At 39.6% G+C, this 22,475-nt stretch overlaps 1 non-coding gene across 1 annotated transcript; it reads left to right on the top strand.

Annotated features, from left to right (window-relative positions):
• The first annotated feature begins 17,104 nt into the window (after positions 1–17,104).
• LOC131230049 (small nucleolar RNA R71) lies at positions 17,105–17,211 on the top strand. Its single transcript, XR_009163776.1, has one exon. It is a non-coding gene; the product is annotated as a small nucleolar RNA R71 (small nucleolar RNA).
• Positions 17,212–22,475: the final 5,264 nt, after the last annotated feature.

The raw sequence follows: 22,475 nt of genomic DNA, 5'->3' as shown, positions 1-22,475 counted from the left end.
GATGGCCCGATGCATAATTAATAGTGTTGGGTTGGGCAATGAATTATGGATTGAGGCCGTTAACATAGCTTGTTACTTCGTGAATCAATCCCCTTTCCTGCGTCATTAAGTCAATGTTTGATTGAACACGGGTACCCCCTCCGTTGACTTATATTGATTATGGTCTAGACACAAGATCCAACTATCCTCTCAACCATTAGTTGTGATTTGTGATTTTACAATTTGTGAAAAGGGTAGGGGTTAGCCCTTTTTGATGGATTCGTTTTGCCTTATGTTTAAGGGCTTGTTCTTTCATTAGTAAATGTAATAAATTTCTCAAAGAAATAAAGATAAACAAATAAATAACAAAAATGCTAAACAATACTAATTTTTATTAATTGAATATTTGGCCCATTACAATAGACAAAGTATAAAAAATAACCTAGAGACAAAAAAAAGAGAGATAAATACCTGATCCGTCTATAAGAACAGATGATCGAGGAGAATGGTCTATAGGATGTGACCAGAGAGGTGTGATCGCCTAAGTAAGAATTCAATTGATTAAGATACAACAACTTAGCGTTATGGACATTCAATCTAATCCTATGATGCTTTAGTGATAGACGCTGGACAACAACGATCTTTACTAAAATTGGGCTAGTTTAGGCTATGCTATGCTAAAAGATAAATGTAATGTAATGTAAAGAAGATAGATTTATGTTTTGGCGTGGGGCTTCGAGCTCTTCATCATGTGCTCCTTTTATAGGTTGTCGATGCAGTTCAACCCTCATTGGGTTTCCTTGCTGATACTAGATCTTCTTCACTTTTGACATGCATCTAGAATAAGAAGATCTTCTTCTCGTAGTTGTTCCCCTTCAAAAAATAACTGCATCTAGATTTGGGATCAATAAGGGAAATCCCTATTGCTGATCCTAAATATGAAATTGATCATGATCATGCATCTTGATGGCCCAATCAAACCACATCCTATATTTTTCTTAAACTCTTTATCTCCCTTCTGGTCGAGGTCTTAGAGAGGTTAATGGAATGGATCTACCTGATCATGATCTATTACATAATATTAATTTTTTATTCTTGATTTTAGAGATTTTCATCTTTTTTATTTAATAAAGTATTATCTTAAGGCTTATTTGGATTGCCCTTTGCCATGGTAAATCACTGTAAAGGTGTAATGATTACACTTGAGACTTGGGTCTTACATCTCATTTGAAGAAAGCAGGATGAACTATAGTATAAGAGTGTAGGGGTTTTCCTATGGTTGAATATTTGCAATATTAGACTGTATTGGAATATGCAACTCATTTAATGAGCCCCACTTAATGGATGATCCACATCAAAGGTGAGCCCATTTGATGGACAATACACACCCAAGGACCTCTGTGGTGGACGATTCCACTGAGTCAGAATGTACTAGAGCTTAGAGATGTACACGAATCGAGTTGAGCCAAGTATTTCTTAGCTCGTGCTCGGCTCGCACTGCCCGAGTCCCAGCTCGTACTCGGCTCAGCTCGGGCATCGAGCATGGATGCCCTGCTCGTGCTCTATTCTTCCGAGTTCGAGCCGAGTTTGAGCAGATACCGAGTCGAGTCGAGTCCGAGTTTTTGAGTCGAGTTCGAGTCCGAGTCCTAGTCCGAATTTGAGCCAAATTTGAGCAGGGTTTTTGAGCCGAGTAATGAGTTACGAGTTCGAGCTTTGAGCCGAGTTCGAGTTATAAATTGAGATTCATTTGAATTTTAATTCGATTGTCAATTGGAATTTGAAGTTGAACAAAGCAATAAAATATATAAAATACATAATTTATGATTAAAAAACTTCGATAATTACATATTTATATTGTTCAAAATGACAATTTACAACTAATAACCTCCATAAGAGGAGTACCTTCCTGTATTGTTATCTGATCTATCAGAACTGCTATCTATTTTTTCATATTAACAATTTATACAAAAATAAATAAAAATAAATCAACACCACATTACCGGGTGAGTTGTGTCAGGAACGACCAGCACCGTGCGTGCAGGGCAGGGATGAGCGGCAAGGACAAGTGACAAGGACGAGCTGCGGCACCAGATGAGCTGCAGGGAAGAGCTGCAGCACCGGACAGGGGCATCGGGCAGGCTGCAGGGATGAGTGGCAGGGACTAGCACTGGACAGGGGAGTGAGAGAGAGAGAGAGAGAGAGAGAGAGAGAGAGGAGAAGAGGGACGGGCCGGACAGGGGAATGAGAGGAGAGAGAGCGAGAGAGAGAGAGAGAGGGAATGTGTATTTTGGTTTTGAACGGGCATTGGGAGGGAAGGAAGGGGCGGAAGGGGTGTAGGATTTTTTGAATGGGCAGGCTGAAAGCGACTAGTTAGGGTATTTTCGTTTTGGGTATATATATACCCCTAGTCGAGTATGAGTCGAGTACCAAGTCAAGTATTGCCCAGCTCGTACTCTGCTCGAAATCCATTCAAGTATCAAAAATTAGCTCGTGCTCGGCTTAAACTCATTTCAAGCCGAGTCGAGTCGAGTAATTCCGAGTCGAGTCGAGCGAGTAACCGAGCTTACTCTGCTCGTGTACAGCTTTGTTGGAGCTAGAATAAAACTCCCTATCTTACATTATGTTAACAAGATAGCTAAGTAAAAAGAGGGCCCTGATACTTCTTGCTGAGTATATTCAAACAACTATAACGTTTAATACTTAACATTTTGCTTTGCTTTACTATTTAGGCAATCCAAACACGCCCTTAGAGGAAGAAGATTCTCTCGTCCCTAATTTTTCTATAAGAAGAATCAAAACAAACCTTATTCTCAAAATTTTCTTAGTGCAAAAATTTATGAGGAGATTTTTAAGAGAGATTATTAGTGAGATATTAGAGATTCAATATTACTTAGAATAAAACTTTGAAACTATTTATTATAAACTAATAAATAATTTAACATTTTAATATATAATGATATGATGAATTGGCTCATATAGTTATATATTAATTTTAAAAAATATTTATTAATTTATAATGAATATGATATGATCCTTGACGGAGTGGAAGGGCAGATCAGGATTTATATAGGCAACCGCAAGTAGTTGAGATAAGCCCTAGATGACGATTATAAATGACTAAGTTAAAATTTCAAGTAACTTTTCAATAATATCGGGATATTTTCATGATAAATTGTAAAAAATATGAATTTATTGATATTTTAAAATTTTCATGATATTAGCATAACAATATTTTTTTTATTAATTCTTTAACAAAAATATCATGATATTTTCAAGTCTCAGCGATATTTGTTGCTCCGATGGATGGATAAATGGAGTAGCACACACAGTCTATTTCCATAATAACCTTAAAAAGTATAGGCCATGTCAAAATTATCTTGACCTTCAATTTTTCTCTTTTCATCGCTATTATATTTTCTAACATTTAAACGATATTATGCATGGGGTGTTATGTTTCATCTAAGGGATGATACATCATTTCAAGATAATTGAACACTTGTAAATAATTCCTAAAATGACCTTGACCTTATAAACTGGATTGCATTGTTTCAATTCATGTTCAATTTATCATCAAAGTTCTAAAACTTAGACTTGACTGATTGATTGGACCCATATGGACTCGAACCAGTGGCCTATCCTAGCTAGCTCACACGACGAACCCTTTTAATTGTTGAGGAAAACACCCATAAGTGATCAATTTAGGTGAGGTAAAGCATAAAATAAAATAATCAAACCAAAACAAGAGATAAGAGGCACATAAATTTACATGGTTCGATAATATACCTAATCCAAAAGCAACAACATATGGATTTTTTCTTCACTAGAAGTAAGAGAAATATAAATACAAGGCTTACCTCTCTCCTATTTGTGCAAGAAATTCTAGAAATAAGATAAACATAAATACAAAGTTTACCTTTCTCCCACATATATAAGGAATCTCATAATAAGAAATACTCCAGATGATGAATTAATGGAATGCATCTATCTAACTATAGCCCTCACTTTATATAGCCAACACATGAGAGAGTATATTACAAAGCCTAGAGGAAGTATCCTTCACCATACAACCATATGTACACACATGCACATATATATATATATATATATATATATAGAGAGAGAGAGAGAGAGAGAGAGAGAGAGATCTCACTAAGAAATGTGTCCTGGTGAGAGATTCTGATTGCCACAACATTCCTCTACGTGAAAACTAGTTCCTCTAATAGTGTGAAAAAATCCTCAAAAACTATTGCTTAAATGTCATCATTCACTAGATAACAAGCCTAAGAGAAGTCATGCACCAAACAAACTTCTATCCTACAATAGGCTTCGTCAACATATTTGTTAAGTTGTCGCCGATGTGAATCTTTTGCAATGAGATCTGATTGTCTTTCACCATGTCACGAACAAAGTGATACTGAACAGTGATATGGTTGATCCGAGCATGAAATACTATATTTTTAACCAAGTGTAATCTGATTGTCGCAATGATTCACTACCACTTTTTGTTTGAATTTCAATTCTTTTAGTAACCTCTTTAACCAAATAGCTTCCTTGCATGCTTGTATAGCTGACATTGACTTTACTTTTATAGCAGACAAGGCTACTACTAACTATAGTATTGATATTCGACTAAACGCACCACTGGATAAAGAGAAAATATAACATGTGTTATATCTTCTTTTATCACAATTTTTTATATAATTTGTATCCACAAACCCAACTAACTCTAAATTTTGGCTGCTATAACAAATAACCACCTTAGAAGTACACTTCAAGTAATGAAGGATCCACTTCAAATCAATCCAATGATCTCTACTCGGGTTTGCCATCTATTTATTGACTGCTCACATTGCTTGTGAAATGTCTGATTTGGTGCACACCATGGTAAACATAAGGCTCTCTACCATTGATTAATATGCTACTTGAGACATATCTATCTTTTTCACTTTTGTGATAGGACACTGATCTAAAGACAACTTACAACTATCAAGGAATGGAGTACTGATTATGTTTAAATTTTGCATGTTGAAGCAGCGCAGACTCTTTAAATGCAATCCTTCTAGTTTATTTAGACTTTTTTGTTCTTCTTATCTTTAAATACAGTCATCCCAACCATTTGATCAATTACACCAAAATCTTTCATATCAAATTCCATAGCTAAATGAGCTTTTAATATTTCAATAGTATCTCTACTGGTATGTATAACCAACATGTCATCCACATATAATAACAATATAATAAACCTACCATTACCACAACTATAACTATAGTCACAATTATCTCCCTCACATTTCTCCCTCATATTTCTGAAATTTAAAGCTCACAATAAAGAAATTAAACCACTTATACTAACACCTTAGCACCTGTTTTAAATCGTAAAGTAATTTGTTCAATCGATAATCGAAATTCTTCTTTTTTTCTTATATAAAACTTTCGAGATGAGTTATGTAAATTTCTTTATCAAGATTCCCATGCAAAAAAATATATATTTTTTAAATCCAACTGCTCCTGCTAAAAGACAAGCACTGCTACCATACTCAATACAGTACGAATAATACTTAAATAGCCAACTAGAGATAAAATTTCATTAAAGTCAATACATGATTTATGAGCATAATCTTGAATGGGTCTTTTTATATCTTTCAACATTACCATTAACATCCTTTTTTCAGCTTGTAAATCTATCAACAACCAATAGCATTTCGCTCACTTGGATAATTCAACCAATTTTCAAGTCTTATTCTTATGCAGATCTTCCATCTCCTCTTCTATGGACAATTTTCATTGGCTAGCATCCACAAATTCATATGTCTCTTTGTTCTGTCATGAATGCGTAAGCCGTAACATAATCATTGAGCCAAACAAAAGGTTTTGTAGCTCTCTTCACTCAATTTCAATCACTTTGAGTTTTAATACCTAGTATCTCATCCGCGTGTTTTTTACCAGCTTAATCTTTAACAATATCATCAACTTCCTGACCTTCGAAATCAACATGCTAATTTTGAATCGTTTAAAGAATCAAATTCAATTATCTTTTGTGACTCTGAGCTAGACAATTTATATATATATATATATATATATATATATATATATATATATATATATATATATATATATATATATATATATATATATATATATATTACAGGGAATCTTCATTAAAAGTCACAACTTAGCAAATTATTAACTTACGGGCAGTAAGGTCCCGTAATTTGTACCCCTTTATTCCATCTACATAGGAAAAAAAAATGCACTTCGTGGAAATCACATCCAGCATACTTCTATGCTCTTTAAAAATCCACATATAAGCATTACAACTAAAATAAGGAATGAATGAATACTTAATAAGTTTTTCATACCATATCTCTTTCACTCCCCAAGTGCGGGGTTGTGATGTAGTAATAAACTCGGTAAGACCGAGGTCGAATCCACAGGGACTGAAACTTCGTTATCTGAAACCAAGTAGAACTAGAACTAGACTAAGATGTAATTTAAACCAAATATAATTTAAGGAATAATTGTGGAAGAATTATCTAAGACTTTCAGGAATTCAGAGAAAGGGAACTAGGGATTCAGAGGATCCACTTGTAGAGATCAGGGAGATCGTATGCCAGGATCACAAATTATGAGAATTTACTGTACTGCCATTGATATAGGTTTCAAAAGATGAAGAATGGATGAATTAGAATGGATTCCATCACCAAACCATGCCCATGAGACAAAGCAAACAACAGAATTAATCTAATTACCAATCAATCAACATGATTATGAAGGTTAGGAAGGGGTACTGTCATCCTACCATGCCCATGGGACAATGATGAACAACAGGGGTTCCTGACTTCATAAACATAAAAAGGAAAGGAATATTCAAAGCCATTGCAAGCCCATTGTAATTTCAGTCACAACATGCCATTAAAGAAAACAAAAAAATATTCCCATAAAATCAACCCAATACCAAATCTATTCAGTTTAAAATAGAATTAAAGGCAAAAAAAATCTTCCCATCACGCTACAAGCTTCTCCCCTTAGCCCTAGCTAAGGGGTTTAGCCGAGCATGATATGGATTAAATTCTAACTAAAAAGGAGAAGAAGAAAAAAATCATTAAAGGAAGGAAATAAAGGAAAAACAAAAAGGAAAACCTCTCTCTCCAGCCGTCCGTCCCGCAGGAAGCACAGCCGTTGCTGCTTCCGTTTTTCCCTCAAACCGAACACCTCTCTCTCATTCCCTCACGTCTTCTCTTTCTTCCTTTTTCCTGCTCCACGTTCGGCAGCCACCTCTCCCACTCCTCCAAACTCAAAAAAAAACCTGCCCTTTCTCCTTTCTTCCTTCGTTTTTATATAGTACTCTCGTCCGAGCCCGCTTTGCATACTCCATGCGGAAGCCTTCCGCACCAGAAGCCGTGTTGGAGTCGGAAATAAACACGTTTCGCAGTGACAGGCGGAGGACCCGCGTTTTGCTTGAGATTTTGGAGGACTGATTGTCCAAAACCAAAATCGGCCTTCTTGGTGGTGGTCACGGCTTCCTGTTGATGCGAATGAACGGTCTGGATTGCTGATTCAATCGCTGTCTTGATCAAGGAACGGCCCGGAAGTCCCGGCTGCGCGAACAGAGCTCGCGGTGGGATGTTGGTGGAGGCCCTGAATGATGCTGGGGAGGAAATCCACTCCGTCGGTTGGATTCGTCTCGGAATTCTGGTTGGAGATGGACGGTTTTGGTTGTCCGTTGATGCGGTCCACTGTATTTTTGAATTTCACCGCCCGTTCTGCGTTAAGCGGCTAGGAACGCGCGATAGGTTGCATGGTGGAGAAAAAACACCTAGGTGAGGGTCTTAGCCATCCTACGGATCCAATGGACGGTTTGGATCATCAAACTGGGGGTTGAGTGGGGCCCACAACGATCCGTAAAACGGACGTCGTCCGTTCGTACGCGGTGCGAAACGGCTGCTGCCGTGTTTGGGAAGGAAACGCGGGTCAGCGCTGCTGACCCGCGTCTGTTGGCTCGGTGCGGCTCGGGTCTGTATGTTCTGTGCACACACACATCGCATACGGGCCCCACCTTGATGTGTCAGCAAAATCCAATCCATCCATCCGCTTTGCCATCTCATTTAGACCGTCTAGACCAACTTTGAAGCATATACAGATATCAGGCGGGTCCCACATAACAATTAAAGGGGCTGATCTGTGCATTGGACCACTTCCAGAGAGATCCAATGGATGAAATTTCACGTGTACGGTTCATTTATGGTCCTCAGGCCACGTATGGAGTTTCGAACCCATCAGATGACAGGAACCCCGTGATCTTGCGTTCTGGACACTTTTCAGGCCACTTGAGCTTCGATTCCTCGATTTCTGCGGACCCCTGGTGTATAATTTCGTCGCTCTTGGTCTTCTAGAGTCCGTCCCATGCTTTAGTGTCATCAGATCGGTAAATCCATGCTTTTTAGTGTCCTTTCTCAGTCCAAGCTCATGAAGACGCCCCGCATCACAAATTCAATTAAATTAGGCTATTAAACGGTGTCATGCTTGTAAATCTATGCAATAAATGGGTCGATATGCAATATTTGACCCTCAACACAACCCCAACCAGCATTTTGCTAGTCCCGAGCAAAGTATGCGAAAAATAAGTTGAGAATTACAGGAGAATTTCTATGAACTCGAGTGATTTTGGAAAACAATCTAGATATTCAGAATTCAACAATTCATGAATGTTGGGCCTTACTCTCTCCTAGACTCAAACACACGATAAACTTCATTCAAAGTATTAGTCCCTTAATTAGAAATAATCCTAAACATTGAGTTCCACAGATGTAAAGTGTAATCCCAACTTTCAACATTAATATTCATTTCTTTATTTCAGGATATCGTTAGTAATCAACAAGAGAATTCATAATAACCAAAGCTTGCCTCAAAGATCATCTTTTCATTCCTTCAGTTTTTTTTTTTTTTTTTTTTTTTTGACTGAAAACCAAGAAGGGGAATGAAGTCCACACTTATAGGGAGCAAACCTATAGTGAAGATTCTTTGCCTAACCTTTTTCAACGGTATCTCTTCCTTTTTATTGATCTTGACGGGCAATTGTTCAAGTTGGTTCCTTCTATGCTTACTGATCACCAAATTAACCCATCAGTTTCAAACTGAAATCTTAATGTGTAAGCGAGATGTGACATGTGAAATCATGACTCAATCAATGTTTACAACTTCTAATCATGGATTAATAATTAAACTTAACTGTGAAATCTAACGAGCAACTGAATCCAAGAGCAGTAAATCACCAACATTCCATATCCTGTAATTCTAAATCAAAGATGGTTGTCAAATCACTTTGAATTCACCAGAAAGTCCAGAAAAAATTTAAAAATTTTCACAATTTTTGCTCAAGAAAATATTGATTAGGTAACCTAATCTCCCACCCCCAACTTAAAAGCTACATTGTCCTCAATGTAAAGGATATGAGTATGGAATGCGCATAGGACAACAAAAGTAAAGAAAGAGTGAAGGGAAGATAGTACCTGGATGATGAATCGTGAGAGACTTTCCAAGAGATCGCAGCATGGAATCCGGTCAGCACGAGAGAGAAAGTGACACAGAACTAACAAAAATAAAATCCTACCTATACCACTTTCGCAGGTGCTCTCGATTGCATTTAGTGCATGCAACAAGCCTTTAAACCCCTAGGTTGCCCCTAGTGGACGAGCTGTAGACTCGTGAGGGTTTGTAGCAATGTTACCCACAAACATTGAACTAATGAATGAGAAAAGTGAAATGAAATGAAGAGCTGGGTTGCCTCCCAGGAGCGCTAAGTTTACGTCTTCAGCCAGACCAAAGCAACTATCATAATCCTATGAAAGCGATAAACCTACCTATACCTCCATCAGACTAGGAGATCATCCTGGTAAACAGGAGCAGTCAGGGGCATGGACATGTCCTCTGAATCAAATTTCTCGACAAATGGCTTTAAACGATGTCCATTTACTTTAAACTCCTTGCCATTGTCGGGATCTCTTATCTCGACGGCCCCATGAGGATAAGCGTAACAACAATGTAAGGGCCGGTCCAACGAGATCGAAGCTTACCCGGAAAGAGATGTAATCGAGAATTATACAAAAGGACTTTCTGGCCTGGCGTAAATGATTTTCGTAGAATATGTTGATCATGAAATGCTTTCATCTTGTCATTGTATATTCTAGTATTATCGTACGCATCAGTCCTGATTTCTTCAAGTTCATTCAATTTAAGTTTGAGTAGCGAGCCATCGTTGTCCAGATTTAAATTAAGTTTTTTGATCGCCCATTACGCTTTATGTTCCAAGTCCACAGGCAAGTGACAAGCTTTCCCATAGACAAGTCTAAAGGGAGACATTCCAATAGGGGTTTTAAAGGCAGTAAAGTATGCCCATAAGGCATCGGTCAATCGGATTGACCAATCCTTACGATCTGGGTTAACCGTTTTCTCCAAAATGTGTTTAATCTCCCTATTAGAAATCTCAGCTTGTCCACTTGTCTGTGGATGGTATGGGGTGCTCACCTTATGAGAGATACCGTATTTCTTCATTAAGCTCTCGAATGGTCTATTGCAAAAGTGTGAGCCTCCATCACTAATGATGGCTCGAGGCGTTCCGAATCGAGAAAGGATGTTTTCTTTTAGGAATTTAATGACCGTGCGATGGTCATTCTTTCGACACGGAATCGCTTCGACCCATTTAGTGACATAATCCACGGCGAGCAAAATATACAGATTTCCAAACGATTGGGGGAATGGTCCCATGAAATCGATGCCCCAGCAATCAAATGCTTCAATGATAAGAATGGGATTCAAAGGCATCATATTTCGACGGGACAATGCTCCCAATTTCTGACAACGCTCACAAGCTTTGCAAAACTCATGAGTGTCCCCTGAACATAGTGGGCGATAAAAGCCACACTGCAGAATCTTGGCCGTGGTCTTTTAGCGAAAAGTGACCTCCACGAGGCCTCGAGTGAGAAGGAGATGACGCTCGATGTTCATCGTCAGTACACATCTCCTTAGAATTTAGTGTAGGCAATATTTAAATAAGTAAGGATCATCCAGGAAAAAGTTGCGCACCTCGGTGAAAAATTTCTTCTTATCTTGCGCGATCCACTGTGTCGGTATGGCACTGTAGCAAGATAATTAGCAATATCGGCGAACCAAGGTGAATGGGAGACTGTAACAATTGTTCATCGGGGAACATGTCATTGATATGGGTCGCCTCAAGGGAATCAGGGGTATTAAGGCGAGAAAGGTGATCAGCCACTACGTTCTCTACTCCCTTTTTATCTTTAATTTCCAAATCAAATTCTTGGAGTAGAAGGATCCATCTTATCAAGCGGGGCTTAGAATCATTCTTAGAAAGAAGATACTTCAGTGCCGCATGATCTGTATATATAATGATCTTGGATCCGATCAGGTAGGACCTAAATTTATCCAAGGCGAACACTACGGCTAAGAGTTCCTTTTCCGTAGTCGAGTAGTTCACTTGGGCAGGATTTAGAGTCCTACTTGCGTAGTGAATGACGTAGGGCTTCTTGTCTTTTCTCTGGCCTAGGACCGCCCCAAGAGCATAATCAGAAGCGTCGCACATAAGCTCAAAAGGAAGGTTCCAGTCGGGTGGCTGCATGATAGGTGCAGTGGTTAACGTGCCCTTAAGCTTGGTGAAAGCTTCCTGGCACTGCTCAGTCCACTCGTACGGAACATCCTTTTGAAGAAGATTACATAAAGGACGAGAAAGAAGACTAAAGTCCTTTATGAATCGCCTGTAAAATCCTGCGTGTCCTAAGAAGGATCGCACGTCTCTGATGTTCTTAGGTGGAGGTAGGTTAGAGATAAGATCGATTTTTGCCTTATCTACCTCGATTCCTTTGGACGAGATGATATGCCCAAGGACAATTCCCTTCTGAACCATAAAATGGCACTTCTCCCAATTAAGTACCAATTTCTTTTCTTCACATCTTTTCAGCACACATTTAAGGCTTTCCAGGCACTTGCTGAAAGATGGACCGTAAACAGAGAAGTCGTCCATGAAGACCTCTAGATATTGTCCTACCATATCAGAAAAGATACTAAGCATACATCGAAAGGTGGCAGGGGCATTACATAGTCCGAATGGCATCCTTCGGTAAGCAAAGGTGCCGTAGGGACATGTAAATGTGGTCTTTTCCTGGTCTTCAGGGGCTATCTCTATTTGGTTGTAGCCCGAATACCCGTCAAGAAAACTGTAATAGGAATGACCAGCTAACCTTTCCAGGATCTGATCAATGAATGGTAAAGGAAAGTGGTCTTTCCTCGTGACGGTATTCAACTTCCTGTAGTCAATGCACATTCTCCAACCAGTAGTGACTCTAGTTGGCACGAGTTCATTATTAGCATTGGCCACGATGGTGATTCCGGACTTCTTAGGGACCACTTGAGTTGGACTCACCCATTGACTATCAGATATAGGGTATATAATACCCACATCCAATAGTTTAAGAACCTCGGCCTTAACCACTTCCTTCATGTTGGGATTTAGTCTACGTTGTGGTTGCCGAGCGGTTTTTGCATTATCCTCAAGGTATATGTGATGAGTACAAATCGAGGGATCGATTCCTTTGAGGTCCGCTATCGTCCATCCCAGGGCTCCTTTATGCTCAATGAGAGTAGATATAAGCATACTCTCCTGTTCTTTCTCTAGGTGGGCAGAGATCACCACCGGGTATGTCTCATCTTGACCTAAATAGGCATATTTCAAATCAGAGGGCAAAGGTTTTAGGTCAAGCTTCGGCGGCTTGAGGTTAGACGGTAGAAGCACTACATCGGTTTGTGGTAACTCTTCAAATTGTAGCCTCCACCGGTTAACTTCAAGTACTGGTGCAGTATCAAGCAAGGCGCACGTCTCCCTAATCATGTCATCATCAAAATCATGGGAGTGGGCCGGGCACATCTCTAGATGGTCAGAGGATAAGGTCCATTCGTACGGAACATCCTTTTGAAGAAGATTACATAAAGGACGAGAAAGAAGACTAAAGTCCTTTATGAATCGCCTGTAAAATCCTGCGTGTCCTAAGAAGGATCGCACGTCTCTGATGTTCTTAGGTGGAGGTAGGTTAGAGATAAGATCGATTTTTGCCTTATCTACCTCGATTCCTTTGGACGAGATGATATGCCCAAGGACAATTCCCTTCTGAACCATAAAATGGCACTTCTCCCAATTAAGTACCAATTTCTTTTCTTCACATCTTTTCAGCACACATTTAAGGCTTTCCAGGCACTTGCTGAAAGATGGACCGTAAACAGAGAAGTCGTCCATGAAGACCTCTAGATATTGTCCTACCATATCAGAAAAGATACTAAGCATACATCGCGAAAGGTGGCAGGGGCATTACATAGTCCGAATGGCATCCTTCGGTAAGCAAAGGTGCCGTAGGGACATGTAAATGTGGTCTTTTCCTGGTCTTCGGGGCTATCTCTATCTCGTTGTAGCCTGAATACCCGTCAAGAAAACTGTAATAGGAATGACCAGCTAACCTTTCCAGGATCTGATCAATGAATGGTAAAGGAAAGTGGTCTTTCCTCGTGACGGTATTCAACTTCCTGTAGTCAATGCACATTCTCCAACCAGTAGTGACTCTAGTTGGCACGAGTTCATTATTAGCATTGGCCACGATGGTGATTCCGGACTTCTTAGGGACCACTTGAGTTGGACTCACCCATTGACTATCAGATATAGGGTATATAATACCCACATCCAATAGTTTAAGAACCTCGGCCTTAACCACTTCCTTCATGTTGGGATTTAGTCTACGTTGTGGTTGCCGAGCGGTTTTTGCATTATCCTCAAGGTATATGTGATGAGTACAAATCGAGGGATCGATTCCTTTGAGGTCCGCTATCGTCCATCCTATGGCTCCTTTATGCTCAATGAGAGTAGATATAAGCATACTCTCCTGTTCTTTCTCTAGGTGGGCAGAGATCACCACCGGGTATGTCTCATCTTGACTTAAATAGGCATATTTCAAATCAGAGGGCAAAGGTTTTAGGTCAAGCTTCGGCGGCTTGAGGTTAGACGGTAGAGGCACTCCATCGGTTTGTGGTAATTCTTCAAATTGTGGCCTCCACCGGTTAACTTCAAGTACCGGTGCAGTATCAAGCAAGGCGCACGTCTCCCTAATCATGTCATCATCAAAATCATGGGAGTGGGCCAGGCATGTCTCTAGATAGTCGGAGGATAAGGTCAGAGGTGTCGTATACGGAACATCCTTTTGAAGAAGATTACATAAAGGACGAGAAAGAAGACTAAAGTCCTTTATGAATCGCCTGTAAAATCCTGCGTGTCCTAAGAAGGATCGCACGTCTCTGATGTTCTTAGGTGGAGGTAGGTTAGAGATAAGATCGATTTTTGCCTTATCTACCTCGATTCCTTTGGACGAGATGATATGCCCAAGGACAATTCCTTTCGAACCATAAAATGGCACTTCTCCCAATTAAGTACCAATTTCTTTTCTTCACATCTTTTCAGCACACATTTAAGGCTTTCCAGGCACTTGCTGAAAGATGGACCGTAAACAGAGAAGTCGTCCATGAAGACCTCTAGATATTGTCCTACCATATCAGAAAAGATACTAAGCATACATCGCTGAAAGGTGGCAGGGGCATTACATAGTCCGAATGGCATCCTTCGGTAAGCAAAGGTGCCGTAGGGACATGTAAATGTGGTCTTTTCCTGGTCTTCAGGGGCTATCTCTATTTGGTTGTAGCCCGAATACCCGTCAAGAAAACTGTAATAGGAATGACCAGCTAACCTTTCCAGGATCTGATCAATGAATGGTAAAGGAAAGTGGTCTTTCCTCGTGACGGTATTAAACTTCCTGTAGTCAATGCACATTCTCCAACCAGTAGTGACTCTAGTTGGCACGAGTTCATTATTAGCATTGGCTACGATGGTGATTCCGGACTTCTTAGGGACCACTTGAGTTGGACTCACCCATTGACTATCAGATATAGGGTATATAATACCCACATCCAATAGTTTAAGAACCTCGGCCTTAACCACTTCCTTCATGTTGGGATTTAGTCTACGTTGTGGTTGCTGAGCGGTTTTTGCATTATCCTCAAGGTATATGTGGTGAGTACAAATCGAGGGATCGATTCCTTTGATGTCCGCTATCGTCCATCCCAGGGCTCCTTTATGCTCAATGAGAGTAGATATAAGCATACTCTCCTGTTCTTTCTCTAGGTGGGCAGAGATCACCACCGGGTATGTCTCATCTTGACCCAAATATGCATATTTCAAATCAGAGGGCAAAGGTTTTAGGTCAAGCTTCGGCGGCTTGAGGTTAGACGGTAGAGGCACTACATCAGTTTGTGGTAATTCTTCAAATTGTGGCCTCCATCGGTTAACTTCAAGTACCGGTGCAGTATCAAGCAAGGCGCACGTCTCCCTAATCATGTCATCATCAAAATCATGGGAGTGGGCCAGGCATGTCTCTAGATGGTCGGAGGATAAGGTCAGAGGTGTCGTATCTTCCACGAAAGAGTCAATCATGTTAATGTCGTGGAAATCGTCATCATCCTCTGAGTTGTTGCCGTTATTGAAAAAAATGTTTGACTCCAATGTCAAATTTCCAAAAGACATAGTCATGATACCATTCCTGCAATTGATAATTGCATTTGATGTGGCAAGGAATGGGCGACCAAGAATGACAGGAATCTGAGTGCTCATGTTATTGATGGGTTCAGTGTCCAGGATGATAAAGTCTACAGGGTAGTAAAATCTATCAACTTGGACCAACACATCCTCAATTATCCCTCTTGGTACACGAACAGAGCGATCAGCAAGTTGTAGTGTGGTTAGGGTGGGTTTTAATTCACCCAAACCTAACTGTTTGTATACCGAGTAGGGAATCAAATTGACGCTCGCTCCTAAGTCAAGAAGTGCGTGATCAATTCGATGGTTCCCGATTACACATGATATGGTTGGGCTACCGGGATCCTTGAATTTCTGCGGCACGTCTTGCTTCAGGATGGCACTCACTTTCTCAGTCAAGAAGATTTTCTTTTGAATAATTTTCCGTCGCTTGGTCGTGCATAAGTCTTTTAGGAATTTGGCATATGAAGGTATCTGTTTAACGACATCAAGCAGAGGAATGTTGACTTTCACCTGTTTCAACACCTCTAGGATATCCGGAGAGTTAGAGAGAGGTTTTGGTGAAACCAACCGTTGGGGGAATGGAGCAACTGGCTTCTCTAGAAGTTCCGGTTCTACTTTTTGTGGGGCATCACTGGATCCATCATTGTTGTCCTCTTTTGGTTCTTGAGGCTTCTCGGGCCTAACCGGAAGAGTTTTATCAATGATCTTCCCACTCCTAAGAGTGGTGATGGATTTAGCATGTCCCATCTGATTTGAAGAGCTGGGATCATTATTCTCGTATTGCGGTTTAGGATTAGGGAGAGGTTGTGCAGGAAGCATCCCCTTTTCTATAACCGTCATACGAGAATCTATCTTTTGCATAAAATCTGTGATTCCCCGCATTGCTTGAGCCAGCTCTTGTATGGGATTTTGAACCGGTTCCTCTTGAGGTTTCACTTGATTTGGATTTTGATTGAAGAAACCTGGAGGAGTCGCCGTTTGTCCATTCCTCCAACTAAAGTTTGGATGATTTTTCCAGCCAGGATTGTATGTGTTGGAGTTGGGTCCAGTAAAAGGTCTTTGATAGTTGTTTACGGCATTGGCTTGTTCATTCAACACTCCTCGAAAGGCGGTATTGTAGGACAGTTTTCAGTTGTGTGAATGTTGCAATCACAGATGCCGCAAACAATTTCATTGACCTTATCCTTCTTTCCTTCCATGGCCTCAACTTTCCTTATGAGCGTAGTCACTTTACACTTGAGATCATCCTCTTCTTTCAAGAGATATAATCCACCTTTCTCCTTTAATTGAGTCGGCCTAGACGTGGTGTTCGACTTTGGGTAATAGTCCCAAGATTGTGTTTTTTCAGCCAAACTATCGAGGTAGTCCCATACCTCGTCGATAAATTTATTAATGAACTCTCCATTACACATTGTCTCGACCATTTGGCGCATGGAAGATGTCACTCCATCATAGAAAAAATTTGTAATGCGCCACGTTTCAAATCCGTGTTGTGGGCATGAACTGACCAAATCTTTGAACCTTTCCCAACATTGAAAGAATGTTTCATCTTCCTTTTGGGCAAAGTTCATGATCGCTTTTCTGAGGGTAATCGTTTTATGATGTGGGAAGAATTTTTTTATGAATTCCCTCTGCATGTCGTTCCATGTGCCAATGGATCTAGGACGTAGTGAATGTAACCACGTCTTAGCTTTCTCTTTTAAGGAAAAAGGAAAGAGTTTCACTAATTGTATCCTCGGATACATTAGGAAAACATAATGTAACTATAATTTCATCGAACTCTTTCAAATGCAGATATGACTTTCCGATTCAAGTCCATGGAATTTGGGAAGGAGTTGGATAACTCTGGCTTGATGTCCATTTGTCCTGTATTTTCGGGAAAAATCATGCATGAGGGCGTACTCACTCCCGCCGGTTGTAGAAAATCTCGTAAAGTACGAGGCGGGGTGCCTGTTGCACCTCATTTTCATCTTGGGTATCCTCCACCCTGGGTGGAAGTAGAGGAGGTTGGTCTTCAGCCATAACCTCAATTAACTCAGGGGATTTCGAGCGGTGTCTAATCCTGCGATGGATAGTCAACCCCTCAACCAATCCTCCTTCGTTAAGAGACGTCGAGTGTTGTCACGGGCCCACTTGGGCATGAAAACACTCGCAGCCCTCAATTAAAAACCTAATCCTAAGAAAGGAAAAGAAAATCTAGAAGGAAAGAGAGAGTTGGAAAGAAATTACCAAATTGAAGTCCTAAGTTAAAAACCTGCAAAATAAAATAAAAATAAGTTAGATTCTAAAAAGAAAAATAGCAGTAAATTAATTTCTAAAAGAATGAATTCTTAAAAGAAAGTGGAGATTTCTAAACTAAATTAGGAAGGATCTACCTAGAAAGTAGATTATTAAAAGAAAACTGAAAGATAGGAAGTAGGGAAAGAGCTTACCAAATTAGAGATTTCTATCTTAAAGGCCTACAAAATAAGAAGGTTAGTTTCTAAACAAAAATCCTAAAAATAAATGAGGAAACAAATTAGATTTTAAAAAGAGTTAAAAATAGAAAGTGAAAAACAAAAGAGAAAAGTTTCGAAAATTAGAGGATTTTTCTAGAAAGGGAAATAACTACCCTAGTTTCTAAAAATAAACTGCTTCCTAAAAATAGAAAAAAGAAGACTGGAATTAAAAATTTCAAAATTTAAACCCTAATTCTAAAAGGTAGAAAGCGAGAGAGATTAGGAAGGAATTACCAATTTAGAACTTATGTCAGGATCCTACAAAACAGGAAAACAGGTTAAGTTCTAAAAATAGAATAAAATAAAATAAAAACTTCTATCCTAAAGTAAGTAAAATCCTAATCCTAACCTAATTCTAAAACTAATTAATTTCAGAAAAACGTAACCGTCAGTCCCCGGCAACGGCGCCAGTTCACTCCCCAAGTGCGGGGTTGTGATGTAGTAATAAACTCGGTAAGACCGAGGTCGAATCCACAGGGACTGAAACGTACGATATCTGAAACCAAGTAGAACTAGAACTAGACTAAGATGTAATTTAAACCAAATATAATTTAAGGAATAATTGTGGAAGAATTATCTAAGACTTTCAGGAATTCAGAGAAAGGGAACTAGGGATTCAGAGGATCCACTTGTAGAGATCAGGGAGATCGTATGCCAGGATCACAAATTATGAGAATTTACTGTACTGCCATTGATATAGGTTTCAAAAGATGAAGAATGGATGAATTAGAATGGATTCCATCACCAAACCATGCCCATGAGACAAAGCAAACAACCGAATTAATCTAATTACCAATCAATCAACATGATTATGAAGGTTAGGAAGGGGTACTGTCATCCTACCATGCCCATGGGACAATGATGAACAACAGGGGTTCCTGACTTCATAAACATAAAAAGGAAAGGAATATTCAAAGCCATTGCAAGCCCATTGTAATTTCAGTCACAACATGCCATTAAAGAAAACAAAAAAATATTCCCATAAAATCAACCCAATACCAAATCTATTCAGTTTAAAATAGAATTAAAGGCAAAAAAAATCTTCCCATCACGCTACAAGCTTCTCCCCTTAGCCCTAGCTAAGGGGTTTAGCCGAGCATGATATGGATTAAATTCTAACTAAAAAGGAGAAGAAGAAAAAAATCATTAAAGGAAGGAAATAAAGGAAAAACAAAAAGGAAAACCTCTCTCTCCAGTCGTCCGTCCCGCAGGAAGCACAGCCGTTGCTGCTTCCGTTTTTCCCTCAAACCGAACACCTCTCTCTCATTCCCTCACGTCTTCTCTTTCTTCCTTTTTCCTGCTCCACGTTCGGCAGCCACCTCTCCCACTCCTCCAAACTCAAAAAAAACCTGCCCTTTCTCCTTTCTTCCTTCGTTTTTATATAGTACTCTCGTCCGAGCCCGCTTTCCATCCTCCATGCGGAAGCCTTCCGCACCAGAAGCCGTGTTGGAGTCGGAAATAAACACGTTTCGCAGTGACAAGCGGAGGACCCGCGTTTTGCTTGAGATTTTGGAGGACTGATTGTCCAAAACCAAAATCGGCCTTCTTGGTGGTGGTCACGGCTTCCTGTTGATGCGAATGAACGGTCTGGATTGCTGATTCAATCGCTGTCTTGATCAAGGAACGGCCCGGAAGTCCCGGCTGCGCGAACAGAGCTCGCGCTGGGATGTTGGTGGAGGCCCTGAATGATGCTGGGGAGGAAATCCACTCCGTCGGTTGGATTCGTCTCGGAATTCTGGTTGGAGATGGACGGTTTTGGTTGTCCGTTGATGCGGTCCACTGTATTTTTGAATTTCACCGCCCGTTCTGCGTTAAGCGGCTAGGAACGCGCGATAGGTTGCATGGTGGAGAAAAAACACCTAGGTGAGGGTCTTAGCCATCCTACGGATCCAATGGACGGTTTGGATCATCAAACTGGGGGTTGAGTGGGGCCCACAACGATCCGTAAAACGGACGTCGTCCGTTCGTACGCGGTGCGAAACGGCTGCTGCCGTGTTTGGGAAGGAAACGCGGGTCAGCGCTGCTGACCCGCGTCTGTTGGCTCGGTGCGGCTCGGGTCTGTATGTTCTGTGCACACACACATCGCATACGGGCCCCACCTTGATGTGTCAGCAAAATCCAATCCATCCATCCGCTTTGCCATCTCATTTAGACCGTCTAGACCAACTTTGAAGCATATACAGATATCAGGCGGGTCCCACATAACAATTAAAGGGGCTGATCTGTGCATTGGACCACTTCCAGAGAGATCCAATGGATGAAATTTCACGTGTACGGTTCATTTATGGTCCTCAGGCCACGTATGGAGTTTCGAACCCATCAGATGACAGGAACCCCGTGATCTTGCGTTCTGGACACTTTTCAGGCCACTTGAGCTTCGATTCCTCGATTTCTGCGGACCCCTGGTGTATAATTTCGTCGCTCTTGGTCTTCTAGAGTCCGTCCCATGCTTTAGTGTCATCAGATCGGTAAATCCATGCTTTTTAGTGTCCTTTCTCAGTCCAAGCTCAACAAGACGCCCAGCATCACAAATTCAAATAAATTAGGCTATTAAACGGTGTCATGCTTGTAAATCTATGCAATAAATGGGTCTGATATGCAATATTTTTTCATACCATATCTCTTTAAGGATCTTGCAATCTAGTATAGTTGTAGGAGAATGATTTACCAAGTGACAAGACATATTAATAGCTTTCATCCCAAAACACTGCTCGAGCCTAGTCGAACTCAGCATCCTCATAGTATGATACATTAGTGTATGATTCTTATGTTTTGTAACTCCACTCTGCTGTGGAGTATAGGAACCATGTAGTGCCTCTTAATGTTATACTTACTGTAAAAAATCTTGAATTCTTTTGAGGTGTACCCTCCTCCATTGTCAGTTCTTAGACATTTAATTTTCTTTTCCTTTTAATTTTTAACTAATACTTTAAAATTAATAAGATAAGCAAAAGCATCTTTCTTCATTTTTAATATGTAAATCCATACATTTCTTGAGAAATCATCAACAATAAAAAAATATATTTCAAAGCTGTCAAAAATTTGACGAGAGCCGCCCAAGTATCAGAATAAATTAGATTTAAAATATTCTTACTTTTAGTAGTAGATAAAGAAAAATGAGCTCTATGAAGCTTTTCAAATAGGCAATTCTCACAAAAATCTAAATTAATAAACTTTAAACTAAGAAATAAATTTTAATCAATAAGTACCTTTAATCCTTTCTTGCTCATGTTATGGCAGATTTTAGTAGAGTTTTTCAGGGCATTGACAACAATAACATCGCTAACCATAATATATCCAATCAAACGATATAAACTATCCATTAACTCTTCTTTCGCAGCCACCATTGCCCTATTTACAATTTTTAATTAACTATTTTCACTATAAAATTTATAGTCATCTTCATCGAACTTTCCTAATAATAGAAGACTCTTATGCAGGTTTGGTACATTCCACATACTAGAAATTGTATGCATGATACCATTAAGCATAACAATTTTGACATCTTCAAGCTCCACAATTTTACATGTACTATCATCACCCATGTAAACTTGCCACCATTAAATGATTGATATATTTAGAAATAATTTCTATGTGGAGTTATATGTAATGAAGTAGCCGAATCTAAGATCCATTGATATGTCAGATTCTCTCGTAGAATCACTGCAGAAAACACTTCCCCATCCTCGTATGAATTGTCTTTGTCAGCTAGATTTCATTGAGAACCTTTTGAATCTGATGCTTGATCATGCAAATCAGGTTAGTAATTTTTTTATTACTTTTTTTAGTCTTTTTTTTTGTGATCGGCCATTCTTTTTACAATTCTAATACTTAACTATTTTATGCCCTTTTGAATTAGATCTCATCTGATCTCTCCCACTGGTAAGCTTCTTAGTAGATCTTTTTCTGACCATCATAATATTACCTATAGATTATCTATACATTTTTCTACTAGACTCTTCAATAAGCAATGTGGACATGACTGACTCCATAATAAGATCTGAACTCTTACTGAGATTTATAATTAAACCACTTCATAAATCTAGCATCGAACAGAGTAGAAATATGATATTTTCTTCATTATCAATCTTCACAGTGACCGCTGTCAATCTACTAATCAAGGTATTAAAACCCTTACGGTTCTCTTGCAAAGAGAATCCTTCCTTCATATTTAAGTTATATAATTGTCGTTAAAGGAAGATCTTATTTGACATCAATTTTTCTTTATATAAATTTTACAATTTGTCCCACAAACCTTTTGCGGTGATTTGATAGGACACATTGAACAAAACTGAATCATCCAATGTAAGAAGAAGGTCCACCATGACTAATTGATTTTTTCTCATCAAATATCT

The sequence above is a fragment of the Magnolia sinica genome, chromosome 16 (assembly GCF_029962835.1).
Source record: "Magnolia sinica isolate HGM2019 chromosome 16, MsV1, whole genome shotgun sequence".
Lineage (NCBI taxonomy): Eukaryota > Viridiplantae > Streptophyta > Magnoliopsida > Magnoliales > Magnoliaceae > Magnolia > Magnolia sinica.
The sequence above is the reverse complement of the archived record's forward strand: the minus strand, read 5'-3'. Positions and strand labels throughout refer to the sequence as shown.